This window comes from Perna viridis, chromosome 5 (assembly GCF_037379345.1).
Source record: "Perna viridis isolate PV_CMFRI_1.1 ecotype Kerala chromosome 5, ASM3737934v1, whole genome shotgun sequence".
Lineage (NCBI taxonomy): Eukaryota > Metazoa > Mollusca > Bivalvia > Mytilida > Mytilidae > Perna > Perna viridis.
The window spans coordinates 44,205,668-44,229,480 of NC_142449.1; the positions used below are offsets into that span (position 1 = coordinate 44,205,668).

The 23,813-nt window shown below is 32.7% G+C and overlaps 1 pseudogene; it reads left to right on the plus strand.

Annotated features, from left to right (window-relative positions):
* Positions 1-8,635: 8,635 nt before the first annotated feature.
* LOC148617861 (uncharacterized) lies at positions 8,636-15,489 on the plus strand (annotated as a pseudogene).
* The last annotated feature ends 8,324 nt before the right edge of the window (positions 15,490-23,813 follow it).

The window sequence follows — 23,813 nt, forward strand, 5'->3', positions numbered from 1 at the left end:
CTTCGTATGAATTTGATAGCAGTGATATGAAAGTTGGAGATTCCGTTTTAGATATAGTGACAAATGCTAATAAGAGTCATAATGAGTAAGAGTTCAATGACTTCCATTCCTTATAAACAAAAGTGAACGGATCAAAAGCCCTACCAATTAGACTTTCACAACATTAAAAAAAGTTAAAACGGATCGTATTCATATAAGTTTTGGCACCCAAACCAAATATACTCGCGACACAATATAAGTAGAAGAAATGTTCGAACGACGACATATGGAAAGAAAAGCTTTGGTAAGTAAAATCTTTATACCGATAAATTCTTCATATTTGTGCGCAAAGAGTTTCGATTGCAATCAATACCATTTAAATCATATCATTTTAATCGGTTAATCGGCTCATGATCAAATTGTGAAATATGAAAAACACCACTTTCATGAAGATTGCAACTGAGTTAAGAACCAACAGATACAAAGACAATTTTATCATATAATTAAATGGTCGAATGGAATATGTTGTAGATAAGGATGATTCTCATTTAGAATCCTTTTTGGATACCGAGACGTGGGACGAATTCCATAATCGCATGAGCCAAAATTGTGAATGGGGATTTCATATGATCCTGCAGGGCGTATTTGAAGTCACGTGCTTCAAGATCATAGATGTAAATTCAGAAATAATCAAAACGGGGCTCAAACAATGGCACTCGCCATTTGACACTGGCCCACTTAAAAAAGTTATACTTTTAGGACATATGGGAGAGAACAATTATGCCTGCCTACATCCCAGAAACTGGCAACAAAGTCGGGGCAATAGTAAGTATTTTGAAAAACGTCTCATTCGCCATTCAATATTTAAAATTTAAAAAAAATAGTGTGGTACACTTGATAGGATATTTACCTTAAAAGTAAAAAAATCTAGTAAAATGTAGAACACTGATACATGTATGGAGTGGGTGTAAACAGGGACAAAAAAAATCTGGTAACTAACTGTCTTACTTGTTTCTCATCAACTCCTTACATTACTTCTACTTCGGGTGTAGAAAAGCAGAGGACGCTTACCCTACCGGTGCACCTGGTCCATGCTCCCAGTTTTTAGTGGAGTCCGAGTTGCTTATTTACTTTTGTTACTTTGTATGTATGATTTTAGTTGCTTTGTGTTCTTTGTTGTGTGTGTCTGTTTTCCATGTCTGGTCTTTGTCCCGGGATTACGTTCTTTTGATTACCGCTATAACCTTGGTTCCCTTGATTACTCTTTCTAATTAACTGAAGCCTTGTAAATGAAGATATACTAAATTTGTAGAGGGAAATCTCATTTAGCATCCACCTAAAATTGAAATAGCGATATGTTTTGCATTGTATATAAAATCAACCTGTATATTTAGACCATTCATCTTTTGTGACCATGACTGCACTTCCTTTGAAAGTCACTTAAGGTTTAACTGTATGCCATATAAAATATCAAATAGTGTTATTAACACTAAAACGATTTTAGCTTGTTACCTGTTCTTTATGGCAAATCGGGTGAAAGACTAGCGGTTTATCGGATTAATTATCATTATCACCATGAAGTGTCAGTTTTTCGGCCTCAAGTGCTGTTCTATAAATCCGACTTAGCAGATATAACTTACAAAGGCAATGATATTATATGCGAAGAGAGTTTAGTTGTTGAAACAAATACGTATAAGCGTGGATTTCTCCGTCTAAGGATACCTTATCCAAATAAATTTCAACAATGTTCAATCATTGAAGCTGAACGACAGATATATTTGACAGAAATCCCTCTGGATTTGGTAATGAAGTGAAGGCTGAAATATTCCTCAAGCGTTATGAGGAAAACCAAAAAAGTGTTCATTCAACGCGAGTGTAAATCGAGTCAATTTGATTTTTTACTGGTGTATTTGAGTATTACAGTGGCTGATCCAGAGGGGATGCATGGTGTTGGAACCCTACTCTTTATTGGCAATTATGTCATTTTCATGTATAAAATGTACAACAATCGCGCATAATGTCCTAGCAGCACCCCTTTTCTTGAGGAACCTCCAACTGGCACCCTGCTTTTCAAAGTGTCTGGATCCGACCCTGGAGTACTTTAGAAGACAATTTATTTATTATTATCATATGTAACTATTTTCTTCTTGTATCCGTCCCATTTTGTTGATATAAAGAAAAGAAACTCATCTAATCAATATAGGCGATAAAGCACCGAACAAGATAACACGGTAGAAAGCAAATGTTTATTACAGCATGTTTGATCAAACTGTGAGTTTATAAAGCCTCACATAGTTTGCAACAAGCGAGTTTTCACTTTTCTCTTTAAGAACATTACCCATTAAAATGAAATCATGGAGCGAGCGGTTCAGATGTTTATGTTTTTACTGTTTATTTAAGTATTCTTTCCTTTCTCTTTCTCATTTTCAAACTTTGTATTTGGTATTAACGTTAGTTATTTGTTTGTGTGTTTTTTCTATTGTAACTGTAGGAATGACTCATACAACTGTTAAGGAATATAAATAGCATTTATACAACATATCTGTAGTATCATTTGTGGTAGATGCGATGTATAAAATCCCCGAAACTAGGAATGTTCATCTATTTATCGGAATCTGAGACCACAGGATTTGGATGAACGATGTTCCATTTATTTTTGTAGGTACGTTGCATTCTGGTAAGGGCCCTTGTTGTCGGAAACCCACGATTAATTAATATGCTTCGAACCTTCCTTCTGGAAGCTTCGTAATCAACTGTAGATTTTTGATGATGAGTGATGGCATTGTAAACGTTCTGCATCTATCTAAGTATAAGTTTAATTAAAGAACAATTTTGTTTTTTTTATTTAACATCAATGCTCTCTCATCTCAAACGCATTGACGAAAATAATCACAATTAGATCCTTCAGAATGTTACAATAAGTGTAACTGACCTATAGAGCTTGTGAAAAAGTTCGTATATGTCGTATTAAATACCTCCAAAAAACAAATGTCTGTTTTGTGTAATTGACTAAGAAAGACTTTAAGTAAAAATACACACCAAAAAATACATAAGCAAATATTTTTGATACTAAGGTCATGGAACTGGTACATGAAATGATGAAAAAATAATCATGCTTCAAACACTTTTGCTTGAACATAATAATGTCAGTACTTATTTCTTTGTAGTATTTTTATGGCTTAAAAATCAAACAATTATTTGAAACATGTACATGTATCATTTTTAAAAATAACTATTTTTTATGATATTCATTCTTTTATTTACTGTCCTTTGCATTTATTTGTGTTCAAACCATGGTGTTTTGTTATTGCTTGCGAATTAAAAGTTAATGAATCACGATTAATAGTCTTAAACAACTTCATTCAGTCCGATATTGTTTAGCGATCTTTTTCCCATTATACGCCAGTGATTAAAAAAGCAAGTGACTATTTAACCATGGCAAGACTTTAGTGCCTTTTTTTTTACACTTACAAAACCAAATTATATAAAAAAAAACCAATTTATATTGCTCTTGCTTATAAATAAAAAGGTTGTGAATCTTTAATAGACATACAAACTGGGAAAATATCGACGTTACTGTTTACAAATATGTAATATCATACATGGCGCCGAGTATTACCTGTATATTCATAATTCTTAACTGTAATAAACATAAGAAAAGTATGCCCCTTTCAGTTTGACCTTAAAATGGTAGTAATGCAATTGTAATGTTTTATCCTAAATTAAAGTTTTTTAAAGGAAACAAAACCCATAGATGGCTTGACCTGCGTCACCATCATTTATTTCTCAGCGTATAGTTATCTTCAATATGTATATATATTGAAAATCTACAATGTGGGTTACGAATAACGAATTTCTAAAGTAATTTTCCGATGATAGCAAATTGCTAACTTCAACATGATCAAAAGATAAAATATAAGTATTGATCAAGAATGTACATAATTAGAGGTGAAATACTTTAATATGTATATATAAAACTCTGCTAAGCTTGAACAATACTTTTTTGAGTTACAGATTAGACAAAGTAGGTACCCACGTAAGCGTGTTGAATGTACCGACGGAGTCGAGCGCATAAAAGACCTATTTCACCATAGTTGACACAGTAACAAGGCATTTCAATCGCATTATAGTCACTGCTAGTTATTTAAGCACAATGTCTTGTTCTTTCTATGTATATTTCGGATTTACTTACTATAAAAGTTACACATATGAAATAAATTAGGAATCGATGGGTCTAAATATAGCTTTCGTGTAATTTTATTCTAAGATTTTCTTCTTTCGTTTTGATTATTTGCTCATATAATGGCGACTATTAAAGAAAATAAGTAACTAACAAAAAGATATTTGACAGGATAAGATATCTTTAATGCGCGATTAAATGCTTATCAATCTTTCCACACACTATTTATATTTGTCGATATTCGCACTTTTTCATTAGAGGAAAAGAAAATATAAAATATCTAACTTTCGTTTTCCTTTCCGCTGTAAACAAACTTCACTTCAGTATGAAGTAAAGGCAATTGCTAAATATCTTATCTAATTGTGAAAACACATGATTCACTAAATAGATGATCAAATTGCTGCATAACAATTAAAGGAATTTTCACAAAATGAATAGATTTTTGTGTGGGAATCCTTTATTTCCAGTAAATTGAAACTCGTTAAAATTATGAAAGAGTGGTGAATGAATTATTGTTTGATTATGGAATACTTTGAAAGTATTTGAATTCGTGGATACCAATTTTCGTAGAGTAGGGAAGAAACTAAAGTTCGTGGATTCTTGAATTCGTAGTTTTGAGGTTTTCAGTATACGCAACAATGGGATTCTCCTTTTCGTTGGCAACCAATAGAAATTTCGTACTTTGGCCTACCAACGAAAACCAAGAAAATCGGTATCTCAAGAACAATATCTCTTTCTAAAATGACAAATTGCAAAGAAGGAAATATTGTCTACACAGTCTGAAACTTTGTTAACAAGCAAGATGACTTTGTGGGCGTTGTAAAACTTTCTTTTTATTGATGACTAAACTACTAAAAGACACCATTGTTACTCATTCAATAAAGATAACAGAACAAAATACAATTACATACAAAAACTGAAGATAAGGAAAACAAGACATCACACAGAAGCTAAAGCACTAGTAATATGAACTTCTACGGACAACCTTAATCGGGACTTCATGTCTTGTTCCGCAACGGCACCATTTAAAAATGCAAGTGAGTTAACTCATGTAATAATGAGCGCTCATTATGATAAGAACATTCAATACTGTACACATGTTTCTCAGTCATTTTACATGAAACACTTGAGTTTATATTTTGAAAATTTCAGAGTTTATTCCATTCTTGAACATGGATTTGCATATTTAAAAAAATGATTAAATTATCAACAGAGCAACTCAAAGGCTTTAATATTAGATGATTTTACATTTTTTGTCATCTGTTGACATTCAATATTATTTGTTGTAACAATCTCCATTAGCTATTACACTTTGAAGTTACCATGTCCAATGTAATTAAGAAGTTGAACCTTTAGATCATTCAATGTTAACTTAATGGTTCACATGCCATTTATCATGAGAACCAATAAGGGAGGGAGGTTTTCCTTTAAATGTTTTTATTGCCCCACCCCCTCACCCCCTCAAAAGTGGTGAAGGTGATTTAATCATTGTTCTTTGAAAGACAAACAATGATATGGGATTTTTTTTTTTGTTTTTATTTTATCGCATCCTTAAAAAGAAACGAGAGAGGTCTCAAGAAACAAGAAATATTCTTTGAATGACCTCAATGAAATGATTTTGATTACGCATATACACTTCTATTATAATTATTGCAATTCTTTGTTGAGCTGAACGAAGAAATATCGTAAATATAGAGGCGAGTTCATAAAATTATAAATAAATGCTCTACAAAAAGAAAATAATTAAATAAAAATGGGGTTCAAGGCTACCATTTGCTCAAATGTTCACAAAAGTAGTTTGTAATTCTAAGTTATTTTCGTTCAATTTGCCTTTAAATGTAAAACTAATTTGAGGTTTTCTGGCTGTAATGTTCAATGGAAAATTCCCCCGAGATAGTATTTCCAAAATATTGCCCATTTCGACCGAAATATGACTAAACATTTCCAAATATATTCATGTCTTACAAAAGATGATATAAAATGTAACCTTATTTCTCAGACAAATGATGCCTTAAAAAGGATAGGCCATAGACATGTAAACAGCGTTAGATAGATAGAAAAAAGCATGGAACATGACAAGACGCACGTATTATTCCTGTGGGATTTAATGCCCGATCCAGACCGGCTGCGACTTTTCGACATAATAGATGTTTCTGAGGACGATTCTATATTAAAGTTTGATACACAGGTTAGTGATTCTGATGAATCTAAAATTTCTGTGCTTAACGAACATTGAAAAAAATCATTTGATACGAACAATATCAGATAAAACAAGTACTTTCATATTTAAGTAAAATGGCATATATATGACATTATTAATCTAATTTACACTTATGAGAGTTCAACATATAACAAGAATGCTTTATAAGTTTTCTGAAATTTGAAAAAAAGTAAATATATCTAAAAAACAGTTCATTGCTTCAACAATTGTACAGCCACCATACACAGATAGACAAGGGTGTATATTAATTATATTATATAAATGTCACAGGAGCTTTTTTTAAACATATATCACATGCCATAGCAACCTGAAAATACCTATATTGAGAATAAGCTGTAGATTTTGTATGGTTCGAGTGGGTGTCATTGGTAGGATTAATTATATCAGTTTTACCACGTTTTAACCCCTGAACATCTTTCACTGCCAATCATTTTACGACATTCACTAATGATTTCTGTTTTTCTGGATGAATATCAGTCCAAGGGGTTGCCACGAATGCATGAGATTTTAACTAAAACAAATGCAGAAAATTAGTATTGATACTTAGTAATTGATGCAAAAGACTACTGATATAAAATATTTTAATAGAGCGAAGACAACATACTTAATCCTAACCAAGAATGAAACAACACATTCTTAAAGGAACCGAGCACATTTCGGAAGTTTGGTTACATTGATATGCCGGACATCGATTCTTCAGAAGACGAAATTAACAATTTTGACCATGGTCCAGTTCCCGCCATAACTGGTTGTGGGTTAGACGTTGTGGGTTAGACGCTGTGGGTTAGACGCTGTGGGTTAGACGCCTACTTCGCAAGTCACAACATGCTAAATCAAATTACTATAGTTAAATCAGATAGTAGTCTCCCGTTGAAAAAGATGTCTCCTCTACAATTTCAAAGGAAACAGGTCCACAAAAAGGAGATCACATTGGCATTCACTGTTCGTATTTGAACAACGATGGTGTCACTTGTGATACGACCCAAGCTCAAGAGACACACAATAATGAAAAATGTGTAGATGAACACAGTGACGTGATAATAAATACTTCTATTGAAGTCACCACCAAACACATGTCAGAAATAAACATCACTTTCCAGAAATCTCTTTACAATTCAAACAGAGAAGCCAACTCTAAAACCCAAGAGACTGGAACAATAGAAGAACAAGATGAATATCTAGATGTTTCAACTGGTACGTCCGGTATATTTTTGAATTCAGAAGAAAAAGGCAATGCTGATAGGGAGAAAAAGTTACAACGCATATTATCTCTGACATTGGATCTTTATCTTCCGAGGGCTTTGGAAATAAAATATCATTTGAAACTCAACAAGGTATATCACTGCCTGATAACAGTGTCATAAAAAGTAATATTGAAGAAGTAGACAGCGATAATCATAGTGAAGAAATTTATTTAACTGGTGGTAGCACTACCCATGAGATTGTAGAATCTACTGACTTAAAATTAAAGACCAATAATAAATCTCAAAATACGGAAATTTTCAACTATCAAAATTTTCCTTCAAACGAATACACCATTAGTTCTAATAATCAGTTGACATGTATTTCTTCATTCCCAAAAAGTAAATCAGCCTTTCTGACAAATGAAAAGGTATTTGCAAATTTAGACGAAGAAGAAAGCAATGAAAGATTGAATTTTTTCCAATTTCGCCTCAAGTTTGAAATCAACCGATTCAAAATCATTTCGACCTGCATCAAAGATGCACCTTAGAAATGACATGATAATAACAATGAAGAAAACGGTCGACGCTTCAAATAAATTTCTGAATGACTTATGCCGTATATGTTCATACAAATTAAACAATGACGAACAAGAATTGTGCAAGTCAGTAGATTCCCCGGAAAATAAGCAAAACGCTAATATATTAGGATTACAAACAAAAAGCATGCATTCTAGTGAGTCACAGGAAAGAGACAAAATTGGGTCTAAATTCCATGAAGAAAGTTTGCAATCTGTTTTACCGAATGTTCTGAAGAAATCAAAATGTGTGAGTCAGCCACAAGAAGGGCACACTGATAAAACTATGTCTTATGTTGAGAGGTCATTTGTGATCAAACACTTTTCACCGAAAAAAGGAAATCGAGAAAGACTGTATATAAGTCCTTTTTATTTTGCGACAAACCGTTTGTCCAAACAAGTGTCCTCATTTCCCCTGACGTAGGATAAATTAAAAGAAATGTACACAACGAAATGCCAAAAAATTGAGAGAAAGATTGCAGGAAAGAAATCAATAATGGTGCCTTCACAAAATAGACCGTTTATTCCACTTCAAAAATATTCTGAGTATAATGATATTTCGCCATTATCTTTCGAAGAGCAAGCTGGCCAGCATTGGTACCCAATGGAAAGTCATAACCTAGATGATACGTATCCTAGCCACTACGGCAACAATTATATGTTGAATATAGCGAGACATGAAAGCGAGCTACAATCCTATCAGCGTGAAGAATTTGCTGAAAATCAACAGTTAATTACAAATGATTATGGTGCGGATGCTGGTGATCACCATCATCATCCCCATTATTGCCATGTACAAAGTGAACATCGTTCTTCCTGTCCTGGTCACAAATGTTTGAACTGCAATAATCGTGTGTTTCATGCATGTGAACACTTCAGGCATGACCATACAGAAGATGGAAATAAGACCATGTTGACTAGTAAATTGATGTCAAACCGATGGTCAGATTGTCATTATCACAAATCTTCAACAGACGATCACGAATCCGGTAATATTTGTTTTAGATGAAAAGTAAGCTAAAATATTAGTCTGTTTTGAATGTTGATATTCTAAACCTGTATAAATAAAATTTTAGCAAAAAAGTATTATAAAATGAGATATTACATAACATACTTAGAATCGATCTGTAAAAATTTGGAAACCAAAACAAACTTTTTTAGTGTTTTGTTTCAGTCACTTCCGTAATCAGTAGAACAGTAACAGTGTACCCGTCCGTGTTCATAATATTTTATGAACAGAACATAACTTTTAAAACTATTGTTCATTACTGTAATTTCTTTTATTATTTTTTTTAATTTTAATATTAACCCAGTATTTCTTCATACTATTTGAAAAGCCATTTATACGTATAAAATTTACAGTGGCAAATAACACTATTTAAAGAAAATAACTAAGTCTAAGAAAATTAAAGGCATATCCACGCTTATACAAAATCTGGAATTTGCGGACCAAAGGCAAACATAAAAGTGTCGTTTTATTTTTTAAAGACATTTGGGTGTTAGTACCATTAGATATGACTGTATATTTTGGAAGTTCTGAATATTCGTACCATATTTTCATAAAAAAAAATTCCACATTCAGTTCTTTAAAACATAAGATTATTTTTTTCATATGGTTATTTTAAAATTTCAGAATTAAAAAGTCAAACATTTTAAAATATTCTTTTAAAAGTACCTGTGACTGCTATAGCTGCCAAATTAAAGAAAATCTCAAGATGCTTACACAATACATGGAATCACAAGGTTATGAAGTTAAAAACGTTTTTAGAGATAGAAACTGTCTTTTTGCTGCTGTTGTAGACCAACTTCGAATAAATGGAGACTTCAGTTTTACAACTGAGAATTTGCGACTGAAATCTGTTGAGTAATTTTCATGGTTTTAAGTTTCCTCTGTGGTCTAGTTGTAGCTTGATAGCATCGAGTGCAAAATGACGTAGGTCAGAGTCATGCCAACGACTTTCAAATTGGTATTCAAAGGTTATCTTTCAAGCACGCCACAACGGAGATTGAGTGACGACTGTATTTGATCGGAGTCATAATAATGTGACCGCGCTTAACTGGGGCTGTTTCTTATGAGCAACATTGCTCAAAGCAAGAAGTGTTGATTGATTTAACGATTTTGTATGGAAATGCTCGAAATATTCCCCATAATCAATCGATCAATCCAGATTAATTAAATACATGTATGATTTTACAAAACAGCATATACCGTAAATTGTAGGACTAATTTTGTTTAACAAATAAATATTGATGCATCTTATGAAAGAGCAATCTACTATGACACGTTGAAAAAAAATCAGTTTTCATTTTCTTCCAAGACAATAAAGACCTAAAACAAACTCTTATTATACATTTCTTTCATTGTTACTTCTCAGGTTACTGAAAAATCGGCCTTTAATTGACGGAGATACACACATGTTCGCCTTCCTGACTAATGAAACCTGGGATGAATACTTGGCACGTATGGCATTGGATAGTGAATGGGGTGACGACATCATTTTGACAGGGATTTCAGAGCCCACTGGGCGAAAAATTGTGTTTACAGCTCATTCCAATCAAAAACAGTCCTGACACCAAATAGCGTGTTTGAGAAAGAAGAGTTTTATATTGGGCACAGAAGGTCAATGATGTACTTTGTCAGTCTACGACCGATTTATTGGAATATGGTTTGGCCGGCACATATGTAAAAATATGACATTCATATGTATTAGAAAATAATGAAAATCGGAGATATATTCCACAAATGAGAAAACTTCCGTCTTTAATAATGTGTGCAACAAAAAGGGAGAGGCACAGGAAGGCTAAGTAGGACATGTTAAATATTATTACTGTGAAAGAACTTATCTCGTATTTACTATCGAAAAATTGTCATTATTATTTGTAACATGTATCAACATAAATATTTCCTTGTCATCGTCAAGTTTCCTTTGAAATAAACTTGGGAGGGTAAACGGCAATAATACCTTAACTTGGGAATTTAAGCCTTGATCTTTCGAGTATGCCGGACTTGACTCGACGGGTGTTTCTAAAAAAGCAGAGGACGCTTACCCTACCGGTGCATCTAGTCTATACTTCCAGTTTTTAGTGGAGTCCGAGTTGCTCATTTTCTTTTGTTACTTTGTATTATTTTAGTTACTTTATGTTCTTTGTTGTGTATGTCTGTTTTCGATGTCTGGTCTTTGTCCCTAGATTACATTCTTTTGATTACCACTAGCGTTTTCTGATTGGATAAAAACTTTGTCCATCATCTCATAGACCAAATTTTGTAATGTGACTGTAACGTCATCAACTTCTGTTTTAATGATTTATTCGTTAAGTTTTGATGCTGAAATTAAACTATCAGGAGTGACTGTTATATATTTTTTGTTTACCTCAATGCCCGTCGTTTGCACTTTAAAATAACCTGCTACGATGATTATTTATTGAGCACTACGTGATTATTTCCTCATAAAACCGAAAAAAATATAATGGTCAATCCTCAAATATTTCGGGAAACAACATTGAAACGAACAAATATACAGATTCCTCACTAAGGCTGTGTCAATTATTACTTTTGAAGGCTTTCTCATCCATCATACAATTATATTTTAATGACATCTCAGCTTTTTGGCATGCTCGAGAGTAAAACATTTTAGACGAAGAGTTTATTGAATATTTTTTTTCTGGCATCTTACACATTTAACACGTAATCATCTTATGCACCACAAATGCTGTTGTTCCGATCCATTTGATATTGAATACCGTAAGTGTACTTTCCGTTTATACATTACAAATGCAAATTTTATTTTTGTATCATTTTTTCTGGTTATTATGTTGTTCCAATATACTAGCTTCTAGGCAACAACTAGAATGCTTTTAGGTAAAAAGAATTGTTATAATCTGTATCTACCATCAATGAACTTCCATTTGACGATTTAAAAAGCAATTTGCATATTGCACCAAAATAGGTCGTAATGTCCCTACTATTTATTATCTCAAAGGCTACTTTTAAATTTAGGAAATAAAAGTGGCCATAATATAGTGCATGTGTACTGTATCTGTTTGAATATATCTGCGTAACTTATTACAACATTACGACATGTATCAAGGAGGAATAATGACTGAGTAAATCCAGTAAGAATATTTGTTTGGACGAGTATGCATTTACAATGTGATTGTGTAGATTGAGAAGATCGAACATTTAAATAACAGAAAGGCTAAAACACAAGTAGGAACAGACGGCTTTAAATATAATGGTAGAAGCAACTATAAGGATTTATATAGTCCAATGTTTTTTTTTCAACTTGAAATAAGCAAACACATTGTTTTATTTTCCGGTTCATCGAAACTGTTTTTGTAAATTTAAATTGAACTGCTTTTTTTAATTGTTAAGACGAAGAAGAGGTACCAAATGTACAAAGCCTGAGTCAGGAATACATCGGTAACAACAAAAAAGAAGGAAAAACAAAAATGTACAGAAAAAAAATAGCACAAACTCCACTACCAGTCTTGGAAGACACACGCCATGCTGCTCGTTGAAAATAAAGATTTAAGTCCGGCGAAGGAGAAAAATACATATGGCATATAGAGGTCACTGCATGGTCTTATTGAAAACAAAACAGCAATTCCAAATTGATCAATCATGTTATTATTAAAGATTTATTATCGATCTTTTTCTTTTAGGTGCTAAGTCAAGGAAATTGCGCTTAATGATAGAAGAAATGAATACAAGTTCCGCAAAAATGTTGTCAAGCAAAGAGATAATTTTACAAAAATTTGAGAAAGTCTGAAAATATATTTTGAAGAATGATGTTGACATTGCAAAGGGAATATTAAACGAGATGGACAACCACATAAACAGAAGTGAAGAAAGAGAAGAATACTATTCTAAACAGGAAAAAATAGGTAAATTAAATTATTCAGTTCTAAAGTTTTAGAAGCTAATTTCTTTTAATTTACGGTTTTATCTTACAAATACAAAATCTATCATGATTAAAATTTAAAAGAACACCCGTAGAGAGTAGGCAACGGATAACCAGCAAAATAGATGTCCATACATTAAATTGAGTAAATGTGCACGGATTTCTTGGAAACTTAACCAGAAGATGCCATGCATATCTGGAAAAGAAAACAAGGATGTCTTTTGAAGGTTTAAGAGTTACTGAAGAAAAAAAACTCACATTCTTTGGTTTCTGCCTATAAACTTGATTGAAAATCAAATTACTCCCTATCAAATCGTTTTACCCAGTTTCATTTTCAAAAAGAAATGTTTTTTTTTCATCATTAGAATTTAAAAGAACACGCCAAGAGAGTAGGCAACGGATAACCAGAAAAATAGTTAATGTCTGGAGTTAAATATACCAGCAAAAAATGGTATAAAAATACTTTCCCCTCTAAATATACTTTACAGGAAGAATGGAAGCGCTGATTGAAGACAGATTTTGTTTTGACATGATTAGTGGAGTGTTAATGCTTCACCTCTTATTTGTGTTAAAACTTCTCATTAAAGAGAACTACTTTAGGGCATCTAAAGAGAACGGGGTATCCTATACGAGTTTGTTTGACACTGACGAAAATACGAAGAGTATAGGAGTCAATGAATTAGGTCTTGACACATCACTTCTTGACCTGACGAAGGCAATACAACATTACGAACTCATATAGAAGAAAGGTACTGAAAATAAACCTATGTCCTATACATTTGTAACAATGCCACCAAATGACACGTATAAAGTCACAGAGAAGGAAGGCGGTCGTGAAGTACAGCCATCGGTAAGGTTGTTGAAAATTGTCACTTCCGGAACGTATCCTGGATATCTCCGTTTAATGCCACAAGACCCTGCTAAGTGGCCAGAATGTGTAGATTGGTACTTAACAAGGGCTATCCACACACTAAATGTAAATCAAATTCCAAATTCACCCGTGCCAAATGTGTATATGAAACAATTTCAAGGGCTTAACTACCACAGCTGGCCAACAACAGCATCTTCCTGGAACGATCGAAAAACACATTCAGGTTGGCCGTCCAAAAGTTCAACCCGGGAAGCAATGACCAAAGGATGTACATTAATAAAACGAACGCACGAGTTTAGTGGAAGGCCAAATATAGAATGGAGGTTTGTTTTCCATGACGCCGAAAACGTTTTAGTCCAATCATTCACCGGTCCTATGAAATACGGATTTAACATATTCAAAGCATTTGTCGAGTATCATATAAGGAGCCTTGCTTTCAAAATCAAACCCTACTTTCTGCTTACGGGTATGTTTTACTGTTGTGAGAAAATTCCAATTGAAGCGTGGTCATCCAACACTGGAGGATGTGTCATGTATTTGGTTGCCTGGTTACTTCAGCACGTTCACGGACATAATTTACCCAACTAGATAAGTGGAATTCCATCTACGGGCTTACCGGTCATCTTATGATGAGCTTGGATGTGCATGAATGTATTGATCTATTTAAATGCTCAATATCCGTTCTACACAAGGTAAAAGTACTCGAACATTATCGAGAATTTTTAAATAAGAAAATGATATATATCCTTCGGAATAAGTTACCATTTATTAGAATTAGAGAGAGGTCATTATAAAATAAAGCTGTTTGATGACAGAAAATGCAATATGTGCGATGCTGAAATTTATGTTTGGATTGAATGTAAAAAGAATGAAAATCATAGACAAATATTCTTGAACTATATTTTTCAAATTTCGCATTTTTATCACAACGCGATCAAAATTGATTTGGTGAATGATTAATGAAAATGAGGAGTTAATCAACCAACTTCATATATCTACTGTATCTACAAATGTAAGAAATGATCGCAAAAATCCCTGGTATAACCATGCTCCTGTGTAATAATCTCAGAGATTTTTTTTTGTTTCAACTGTAATTGTATTGTATATGTATGTTAATTATTTGCAATTATATACATGTATGTAAGTTGTATATGCCAGAAATGGCCGATGATTGGATTTAATAAATCATTCTATTCTATTCTATTCTATTCTATTCTATTCAAGGAACTGGAAGGAGGGGATATACAATCAACAGTGTCTACAGATGAAATAACAAGAAAAGAAAAACAAGAAGCTAGACATAAGCAAGTGTACGTAATCCTTAGCTGTTTGGTGACATTTTATAAAAACCTTGCAACCTGTTACAATACCCTGGATACAATCGAAATCTTCCAAGAACATATTCATGGCTATGAAGATATAGTCAGTAGAATAGACAGTTCAGTGCACTATGAATATTTGGCCAAACTCTACAGACAACTAGGCAATCGAGAAAAGGCAGACGAAATTGAAAAAAGAACAAAAGAAATTGGTCCAGATCGACCAAAAATGAGCATGCTCATGGTTTTGATTCCTTAATATGCATCCTAAAACTTGTACATGATTTTTGAAATTTGATGTAGTGGTTTGTTGATATTAAATTATACCTTAATATCTGCATTTCCATGTTGATAAATGGCGTTTGGTACGTAATCGCCGTGAATTTTCTGGCGTTATAAAGTTGTTCGAAATTACACCATGGTTCATTATCCTGCCTCCCGTTGAAGTGTATTAGTAAACACATGTTGATATTTCGCTGTCGCTGGCTGTCCGTAATTATTTGAGATTCGGGCATATAGATAGGATAAATATAGGTTTTCGGATCTCAATGATACTCAACCACAAGTTGCCATACTTATGTATAAGTATTCGGATTTCAATAATATTGTACTACAAGATGCCATACCATAAAAGACTGGTTTTGGGGCGTGAGGAAAGAACTTATTAGGATAAAAACAGGAATTTTCTTATGTCCCTGTATTAAATTGAGTAAATGTGCACGGATTTCTTTAAAACTTAACCAGAAGATGCCATGCATATCTGGAAAAGAAGACAATGATGTCTTTTGAAGGTTTAAGAGTTACTGAAGAAAAAAAACGCACATTCTTTGGTTTCTGGCTGCCTATAAACTTGATTGAAAAGTGAATGAGTTCCTATCAAATGGTTTTACCCAGTTTCATTTTCAAGGAGAAATGTTTTATTTTCTTGTGCTTTAACCCTAATAATTATAATGGTTTTAGTATTGGACTGTTCCTTTTATCAGTTTGTAACTCACTAATCATGTTTATAGTAAACAAAATTTGATATAGTATTTTCTCTAATAGAAAGATCGACATTTTAGTAAAGGAATATGCTTTGTGGTCAAGGAGTGATTACTAATTTGTGCGTATTAGAAAACGCAGCATTTGGCTACAGTTAACCTTTTCTTTCTTTCTTTTGTGAACAGAATTCATATACAATCATATTATATGCCATCCTTTTTTTTGATCAATATTTCGGGGGTTCAGTTCTCAATATACAGTATTCTGAGAATAACGGAACTGAATATTGGATTTAACTTATATGTGCTAAAGATGATCATTGAAGTAAAAAAGTAGTTCATTCAAGGGTCTTCATGATTATTTATAGGGAACAGTTTCAGTAGATACAAAAAATGTTCACTATCTAGTAAAAGGGTTCTGCATATGTTTTCCCGTAATCACATGCATTTTCAGAATCAAACAGGTCGTTTGAAATCATGTTTTCGCAAACATTTGCTTCTGCATGTCATAGTTTTCCTTTCCTCGTTTGTCTACCCCGGACTTTACTTTCTATGATCACCTCGGCGGATGTTTCTAGAAAAGTGGAGGACGCTTATCCTACGGGTGCACCTGGTCCATGCTCCCAATTTTTAGTGGAGTCCGAGTTGCTCATTTGCTTCTGTTCCTTTGTATGTAAGAATTTAGCTACTTTATGTTCTATGTTGTGTATGTCTGTTTTCGATGTCTGGTCTTTATCCCTGGATTACATTCTTTTCATTGCTGCTATAACATTGGTTCCCTTGATTACTCTTCTAAATCTGCAACCGACGAAAATAATAGATTTGAGAATGTTTCGAAAATTTATTAAAGCCCAATTTGTGTATTTGATAAAAATAAAAAAAAACAACTGAGAAATGTCAAGCATCTCATTGTAAATGCAGACGATTTAAGTTTATATCAAATCCATGGTTTAAAGGTATTGATTCATGTGTGTATATTTTGAGAATCAAATAATCAGTTTATCACCGGACTGTATTTATCATAATTTATTTTTGTAGACCATTTTGTGATCAAACGTTTTGATCGTACTTATGTAAAACATTCTTTTTTACAGCAAATATTATCCAAATAAGTACAACTATTGGACCATATATCGCGTTTGTAAGGGGATTTGGTACATTTTATATTTTCTTTCCATTTTGTTTCCCGATTTCATTAATTATAATAATTAAAATACAAACGAGACGAGACAATTTAAATATCAGATTAGGCGATGTGATGTGATGTGTCGCAATACAGCTCAAGCATTTAAGACTCTTTAAGTGCATTTAACAAAGAAATAAACATGGTCCAACACAGACTGATCAGGAGTCCACTGTTAGTCGCTTATTAGTTTCGTTCTTGCATTATTACAAAGACGGCACACAATAAATATTGGTGAGCATTCTCGTTCATATGTCCACATCGGCACGACAGACTGTATAATATTTACTCTTTATAAATCAAAATTAAAAAAGGAATAAGCATCATGAAATTGAGTTAGCAATACTACAATTAAATTTCTTGGGTCATATAGCATAGGGACAATTGATATATTACCAGTATTCAGTAAACAATAAATATTTTTTTTCTTTGGCCTGGATCTCTTAATGCTCTGTCTAGTTTATTTCACTCGACTATTGATGGGCAAAAGATTGGATAGTAAGCAACAGCCTACAAAAGGGAACAATGATGCCTTCCAACTTCCGGAGCGGATATATTGTAGTGCATTGAATTGTCGGTGGCTTTAGATCTTGTAAATAATGTGGTGCTAATTTGTTATATATTTATTGAAATAAATCTAATTCTTACGTTTTCCTCAATCTGATAGTTTTTTTTCCTATTCGCTTTGGCTATACACTTGCTCCTAGTAGGAAATATCGGTGGGCCAACTATTATTCGAGCAGTCTTGAGATGTATAGTTTCTATCGTTTGAATGTTTACTACATCACAATTATAAACACTAACAAAACAGTTTTTTTTCTAAGTTGTTCCGAAAAAGTTAAATTTAACTTATGAAGAGTGTTGAGGTACTTTAACAGAGGTAACTAGATTTTTTATGTCATTGTTCCATTTTGCATCGTCATTAAACGTAACAAATATTTGCGAGATTTGCTTAGCAGAATGTCTTCCCCGTTCAGACTGAAATTAATAGTAAGAGTATATACTTTTGAAAACATAAAAACTTCCGTTTTATTCTGGTCAAATCCATTAACCATTTTTAATCATTTGTCAACAGATAAAAGATCGCGATCAATAACTTTTTTTTTCGTTTCTGTTATGTCGGTGTTTGAGTAGCCGAACGATGTATAATCGCGATCAGTAAAAATCCTACAAGGGGAAAAGATATTTTCTCCTATATAATTCATATAGATTAGGAATAAAAAGGGTGCTAATAGTAAATCTGTCGGTACTCAAGCCGAAATATTGTATTTATGGCCACCGGCTGTTTCCTATCTTTAAGGTAATTATATGAATTTACCTTGGATACCATACGATAGCGTTTTATGAAAAAAATCTCGATAACATACTTATTAGATGCCTTTGAAAAATTCGCACAAATCTATGCAATTGAAAAATCAATAGGGAAACACACTTTAACAAATGGCAATTAAAATAACATTGAACCGACACTCAAAAAGCGAATACTAAATAAGCATCGATTTAGTATGTTCCTCTCCTCTGCTGAAAATATTAAAGATTATTAAAGTTTCTGTGGACAATTTGATTATTCGGCAGAATTCCATATGAACATGAGGGGAGATAAATCGTATCGGATCTAAAACCCAACTTCATACAAAATGCAAGTTTCAAACCTGAAACTGTGTGGTATTAACCATACAACAATATCATATAATAAAATGAATGATTTTATATGAAAGAAATCAGAATAAATATTTTATAGCTATAAAGTGATCATAAATATTTCAACGAGTTATATCAAATAGATTTCGCCCAATGTAATTTTGTATTATTTTCCACTCTGGTACTTTATCAGAATCTGTAGTGTTGATAAAATAATGAGAATGTTGTTTCAAGTATGGATATTATGAGTTAAAATTATGTAACTACCAATTAATATGATTCACAAAGCCAATTTTTAGCCTTGATTTGTCAATTTATTATAAACGTTTTTACAGCCGAAGAGCAGACACCGTTGTATAAAGATCTTAAAGTAATGTTCCGTGCATTGGGTGTCGTAACTACACTTTTTCTTTGCTTCCTTCAGTTCTTAATAGTACATATCACTATACAAAACTATTCAAAATTAGAAATAAAAGTGGTTATTAGTACAAGGTGTCGTTATTTGCGACTTGTGTCTTATTATTTTTACAATATTTTATTATAATAAATCGTTAAAATCGTGAAATAAAAAATAAAGACTAATTAATCTATCACAAAAGTTGCTATGCATCGTTTGGGTCCGAACTAACAGTATAAAATTTGCCTTTTTTGATCTTTTTGATGACAATCATGTCCAACACAGCACATTCTAAAGAACGATTTGCTAACGAGCATAAGCTAGACAGGATCTTTTTATCATATATTTAGAGTGACGACACGATTATACTTATAAGATGTATAATGAAACTGATTTTGAAAGTTTTAACGATACTGCGGGCTTACAAAACATAACTAATTCGTCAATGTTTTGGGAATTATTCGGGCCTAAATATAGACTGTATATTGTAGGTCTTCTCAGTAGTGTTTCTTGCATTGTGCCAGTTATCGTGTTAATCAGAGAAACTTCCGGTAATTTCTTCAGATGGAAAGTAATCGATAGGTTCAGTATGTATACTATGGTGTCCGATCTCATGTTATATATTTCTCACGCTTTATATGGCGTCCACACAGCATGTTACGCTCGTCACTTTAATCGTCGAATTTCGCAATTAGCTTGTTCAATGCATGGGTTATTTAATCTTGAGTCTGTCCTTATTCAAGTCTGTTTGAGTGTGGCAACAGCTACTATTGTAGCTTGTCTCGTTTGCAGAAATCAACATTTGGTATTGGGTCGACTCGACTGGCGGTTATCTGTGCCATGTTGTATTCCACCATTGTGTGTTTTGGTAGTTGCTGCAGGATTAGAACAAATACAACAAAATAAGGCATAGTAAGTGAGACTTTTCACATCAGTTAAAAAATGTAATTATCTATAAATATATAAGATGCATTTCTTTTGAATAAACGTGAGATTTAATTCCGTAGCAACTTAAGTGAGTATTCACTGAATAAGTACATAGAACAATGGCAAAAATAACTACTCTATAGGTACGTCCGTGTATTGTTGCAAAATCAGTTACTGTAATAATACGAGCTTTATTTATTGCAATTTTGTAATTTAAACCGGAAATGCAATATCAATGCCTGCGATATGGGAAAACTGACCCATCTATAATGTTAAAATTCCCATAATGATAGTTTTAAGTAATGTGACTTTAAGTCAATATCATAGCATGTTCCGCAATAATAAAAACATTGCAAAAAATTGTGAATTTGTAAATTTAAAGTAATATGAGAATGATTATGACAACTTACATACATGTACAATCTACTAGACTTCATGCCTTCCTTTTTCAACGTTTTATTGTTGTTTTATTTTCAAATAAAACAAATTGTTAATATTCGTCATTATTTTTCAGTTGTGGATTCAAGGAGAAGGAAGGATTCGTTTCATGGCATTTTATAGTATATGTTTTGGTGATTATCCTTGCATTATTCATAATCGCTGTCCTCTATCTGTTCATGTTTTGTTACGTCAAAAACCAGCAGAGGAAAACAGGAGAAATTCTACAGCAATCCGCCGTCAAGTCCTATCGGTTGGCATACAAGTTGTCGCTTTATGTTGCTGTGTTTATCCTTCAATTTGGCGGACATATCATCGAGGGATTTTGGGTTGCTGTGACTGGAAATGTTCCCGAGGTTGTGAGGGCAATCGCCATTTTTATTGCCACTTCCGGTGGAATTATGAATGGCATTATTTTCTTTGTTATACGGAGAAAATAAGACTTTATTTCGTCGTCAGAACTAACGCTATGTCATTAACTATTTTGGGAAGCAACTTCCTATTTTATTAAACTCATTTGTCCTAACAGAATCAAGCATGATTTACCAATCATCCAGTATAAATAAATGTAAGGAAGAATTAAAAGCACAATTCAACAATGAACATCTTGATTTTTAATGTATATGTTATCGCTGGTGTAGGTATAGCTTGACATTTATTCTTATCTGTGTTGTCTTTTCAATCGTTTCTATCACAATTTATCGTATAATTTATTTCATTCAAAATTAAAAGACTAATTAGTATGATTTACGGAGGTAGACCTAGGGTAAGGTACACGACTACAAAAAATCATTCGAACGTTTGTATTCAGCATTTAACATCAATCTTATGTAAGCATCTAATTAACTTGGATTCATTTTATTCTGCTTCAAACGAAAGCTTGAGAGGTTTTGGTGAGTTTGAATATAATACAGACATATCACTGATTTCATGAGTTGTGTCCCTTGCCCTAGGTCTACTTCCTTAACTTGATATATGTTTTCTTTTATAATTATTCTTTTGTTACCTAGATTTTGAAACAATGAGTAATTATCGCTTTTTGTAAATTATTTTTTGTACTGGTATGACAAAGAATTTACCGATTATGACACTATAGTATGCAAATTATATTTAATTACAAACGGCATATTCCCGCTAAAATGAGAGAGGGAGGTTTAGCGTGCTGTAAAACCTAGATTTAACCTACCATTTCGTTTGAAATATTTGAGGAAAGTTCAATAAATTTGACATTGATTCTTGTGTAATCTTTTGTCAAATCAGGTAGACACTAAATATTATTACATGTAATGTCAAATACTTCATGCACTTTTATCCTGATGTGATTGAAAAGTTCCTGCTCGAGGATGGATCAGTTAAATTTTAAAGCTATTACTGTAAGTAACTAACCTGTTCGAGGTATAGAGGGGTTAAATGTATCAGTTGTGACAGTAGAGTATCTGTGAGGTATAGAGGGGTTAAATGTATCAGTTGTGACAGAAGAGTATCTGTGAGGTATAGAGGGGTTAAATGCATCAGTTGGCATTGTAGAGTATCTGTTTGATGTATAGATGTATTATATGTATCAATTGTGATTGTAGAGTATCTGTTTGAGGTATAGAGGGGTTAAAATGCATCAGTTGTGATTGCAATTTATCTATTCGAGGTATAGAGGGATTAAATATATCTGTTGTCATTATAGAGTATCAGTGAGGTATGAGTAGATTATATATATCAGTTGTGATTGTAGATTACCAGTGTGAGGTATTGAGGGATTAAATGTATCAGTTGTGATTGTAGAGTATCTGTTTGACGTTTTGACGTATTATATGTATCAGTTTTGATTGTAGAGTTACATTGTAAATAGAGTAGTGATAATCTAGCAACAACAATGCTGCATCCTGACACGAGTACCACGGGTTCCCATAAAAATTAACGGAGCGATTTACACTCAGGCGATATCATTTAATTCAATACCGAAAACGTCATCCGATCTGTACGGTTTGGTATATTTGATTTCATATGTAATAAGATAGATGAATATATATTATTATACAGATAGCAGTGATTTACCGAATGTTCCCAGTGTAAACATTTTCGATAATTCACACTGTGTAATAAATTCGGAAATTTCACTCTCGCACTTTCTCCTGCCAAAACGTCACAACACGAATATTAATCGGCTGTTCTCAAAATTTTAAATTTATGTTGAAAATAGCAACGAATAATGAAGAAAATTTATATAATAGATAGGATAATCAATTGGTTATCGTTAAAAACCAAAATATAAACACTCGCGCCAAGAACGCAAGTTCCGCTCATTCATTCGTTAAATGTAGGCGTTCTTCGGCACTCATGATCATATTTTGGTTATTCACTCTTCCAATTAATTATCCTATTAGTTTAAATAAAAGCATTATTGCATCATGGCTGTAATACGAAAGTATTTTTATCTACCAGTCCATACAAGGATTTGTGATTTTGTTCTTGCTGAAATTCTACATGCATTACACGACATGTTAATAAACTTTGAGTAATGTTATGACAAAATTTACAAAAAAAAAAAAAAAAATGGAACTGGAGCCCTCGTGTGAATCGCACTGAATATAAAATCTACATGATTCCCGTGTTATTTAAGTATTAACAGACATTTTCATTGATCACTTCTGTCTGTGTACAATTTTTGAACATTGTCACTCTTATTTTAATTAACAGCAAAAAATAAATGAATAGAAAAAAAAAAGAAAAAATTAAAAGAAAAAATTAAATAAATAAAAATGTGATTTTTTTTTTAGAGATGTTTGAAAACTTGACTACTTTTAATGATTTGTTATTTTCATTATGTTTGAAATATATATATTTTTAATTTCAAATTTTGCATATAGGTTCCATATTGTTGTTTTTAAGTCGCTAATATTTTTAGCGACTTCTTGCACTCGTAATTTTAGTACTTTATATTCGCATATTATTTACATAATTATACATTAAATTGCTTATCGGTGCCGTGTTTACCGCCATAGCTTTATAGACCTAGCTTCATA